The following is a 3,534-nucleotide window of genomic DNA, read 5'->3' on the forward strand; positions in this document are numbered from 1 at the left end:
TCATGGTCGATACGGAGGAGGATGAGTGCTCGCGGGAGGCCAAGAGATAGCAGATGGCTGAGTGGACTCGAGGGAGGAACCCCGTGGCCCGCAAATGGGTAAAGCCACCGAGGGCCGCCCGGGGGATTTGATTTTGACGTGACCAAGAGTCGAGCAAATCTTCGACCTCCTGCTCAAGGAGAAACGAGTTGACGGTCCTGAAGGTCTCAAGTTCCCCACGGCGAAAGAGCTAAACGGAAAGCCGTACTGCAAATTCCACAACTCGCTTTCCCATGCCACCAACGACTGCCGGGTGTGGCGTCAACACATTCTGGCACGCCCGGTGGGACCCCGCATTGTTCTTCGTTTAAGCATGCTTACGTAGTGCAACCCTTGCATATCTAGCCGTCCTCACGCCTATCTCAGGTGTGGGGGCGGCACCCCGCTTGATCATTATTTAGTAGATCTGATCCGTTACGATTGCTCCTTGTTCTACAAGGATTAGTTTAATATCTGCAATAGTTTGGCCTTACAATGGGGGGGGATCCAGTTGGCACGTAGGGTGGCGTTCGCAAGTCCTAAACGGGATGTTCCTAGGATCAACTTCATGTTGGTTTTTTGGCCTTGTTTAGGATCAGCTTACGAGCACCGTGCGTGGCCGCAAGGCCCAACACAGAGTAGGATGATCGGGTTATGCGGTGAAAACCCTAAATCGTCGTAGATCTCATTAGCTTCATCTTGATCAAGCGGGACCACCAAGTATTCGTGCACCCCGTACGGATCATGGGTGGATCGGCTCTTTGAGCCGATTCACGGAGATAACTCTGAGAGCCGATCGAGGCTCGTATTTAACGTTTACATGTATGCCACGCGGGGAAACTAAGCGAGGCAACCTCATCACCTTCCGACCGGTATAGGTCGGGTGGCACGCCTCGCACTTCGCAACGCCGCGTGTGACCGAGAAGAGCATTGCGGGCCGTCGCTTGGAGGGGTCTCGGCCAGCCGCAGCTCTAGGCTCCCCCGGCTCTACGGTGTTGACAAGGCCGCTGCCCGCCGGTGGGTTTTGGCAGTCAACACATTCTGGCACGCCCGGTGGGACCATCGTCTACATCAACCACATCGCCATCTACATCTGAGATGGCGGACGGCACGCCAGTCACCTACGAGGATCTGCCTGATGACCTCGGCTGATGGCAAAGGAAAGCCGATGACGAGACTTCGGCTGATGCGAACGCATCACTCGTCCTCCCGACGGAGCCTAGTGCCCCAGATTTGCACGAGGGGAACTACGATACCTTCATGAGAGAGCTTTGATCCAACGAGCCGGCTGAGATTATGTTCACCACATGGTTGCTTGGGTCCGAGCGGCGATCTAACGGACGAGCAGCCACGTCGACTACGCACGAATCCCAACGGGGCTGACTTGCGAGTACGGCGCACAGGCGTAACGCAAAGCCGATATCTGTAGTTACCAGACAGATTCGGCTCGAGGGAGGCATATGGTCACCACACCAGACAGATGGTAAACGATAGCCGGTGGAAAATCGGCCAATAATAAAAAAAAAACAAGAAGAAGAGAAGCAAAACGTTGCAAACGTAGCGATTAACACATCAAGGCCCTACCGAGAAGCAGAATCATTTGTCTATGAAAGCCCTCTATCGAAGAAACACGCCAGAGGGCAATAATGGCATCAACACGGATGCGTTCCGCCTCGGCGATCTCAGCCTCGTCATCTGCGTCTTTGCCCGTCACCGCTGATTGCTCGGGGAACGGATTTCAGCCGGATCGGTCTTTCGGATCGCGGCTGTGAGACCTTTTGCTTCTTCTTCAGAGCGGGCAACAAGGGCCTCCTTATCTTGGATGAGCTGTTTGGTCACCCTTACCCTCTCTTCGAGGTCCTCCAACTCCTTGTGCAAGGTCTCGAGTTCGGTACGGGTGGCAGAAGTATCCGTCTTGGCGTCCGCGAGCAGCCTTCTTCTCATTAAGCCGTCGGCACTTCTCGGCAATATCGGCTCTCGGCGGAAGTTGGGAGTGGCGAAGAGTAATTCTTTGGCGAGCTGATTGAATCCGTGACTTAAAGACCGACGAGGTGACGGCGGGCCAAAGCTTCACTTGCGGGTCATAGGGAGATGAGAATGGATATCCGCGAGGATGCCTTTGACTTCTTCGGAATTCTCAATCGAGCCTCAATAGAGGTAGAGAGCAAGTCCTTGAGGCGCTGGAGCTGGCCACGGACCGTGCTGATGTCTGGCTCCCCACTTGCCTTGGAAGGGGTGGGATCGATGGATGCTGGGTCGAACGTAAGCAAGCTCGAGAGATCACAACCCTGATAAGGCAAACACAGTGAGTTTAGCAGGTGACAAGGAACTGATAGAGCCAAAAGGGAGAGACATACCTCTCCCAAGGGGGAAGGAGCAGCCGGTGCGATAGCGATCGGCTTTTCGGGGACTCGGTTGGATCAACCGCTCGTACAGCCGCGGGCGTCGGGGCAGCTAGATCCGGGGGTAGCGGACGGCCTCTCGTCCCTCCTCAACATCCCCGCTAGAAGTTTCGGCGACCTACAAGAGGAAGTGATTAGCCGATCCAAGTGATAACGGGACAACATGAGAGCATGACCAACGAAGATAATTACATTTGAGACCTCTCGGCTTGATGGAGAGGTTGGTGGGTTCTTGCGAACCCTCTTACGCAGCGATGCTTCGTACGTAACCCTGATGCGGTCGGGGCCCGAGGAGTAGGGGTTCCGGTGATCGACCTTTTCTTGGAAGCCGACTGGCTGGAAGCCGTCCGACTCGGGTAGTGGACCTCTCGGAATCACCCGAGCTCGATTCTCCCTGGCTGGTTTCTTCGGCTCTACCTGGAGGATCCATCAGTGGAGGCCTGTAGGAAAGGATGCAAGTGCGTTATGAACAAATTCTTTGGGGAAAAAACGGACAAGCGCCTGCAGGGTCTAAACCAACTTACACGCAAGCTTTCCTGGGCCGGAGCTTTACGCTTCAGGGTTTTCCGACCGCTACCTTCCTCACCGCCGTCCTCGCCTGAGTCGAGGCTCGGGGGCAACGAGTCCGAAGACGCTTTGCTCTTGGAAGCCGATTTCGGTGAAATCGGCTGACCCTACATTATAACTTTCTTCGGGGGAGGCGAACTCGGCGAAGAGAACCGCGGTGCCGGAGGAAGAAAAGACGAAAGGGGAGCCGTCGGCTTGTGCTAGGGGCGGGGCCATCTTGTTGCTGCCAAGAGAAGAGAGTCGGTTCACGGGCAATCACCATAAAACAGTTACAAGAAATACTTAAGTGACGGTGCCTGGTCGGCAGGGAGGATCATATTCGGCGTCCAAGCTCCTTCGCTGCGGTCCTAGTGCCCTCCCGAAGACATGAGTCTTCCACATGGACCACCAAGTTTCAAAGCCATCGGTGGTAAAGGAGAAACGGAGGTCGTGGGGGATTGGTATGGCGAGAGCGTCAAAGAAGGTGTAACACCTTTGGGCGGTGAGGATGTCGGGCCGATTCGGCTCTACTTGCTGTCGAGTGGTGTAGGAAGAAGTGTGGGGGTAC

This window comes from Lolium rigidum, chromosome 3 (genome assembly GCF_022539505.1).
Source record: "Lolium rigidum isolate FL_2022 chromosome 3, APGP_CSIRO_Lrig_0.1, whole genome shotgun sequence".
Taxonomy (NCBI): domain Eukaryota; kingdom Viridiplantae; phylum Streptophyta; class Magnoliopsida; order Poales; family Poaceae; genus Lolium; species Lolium rigidum.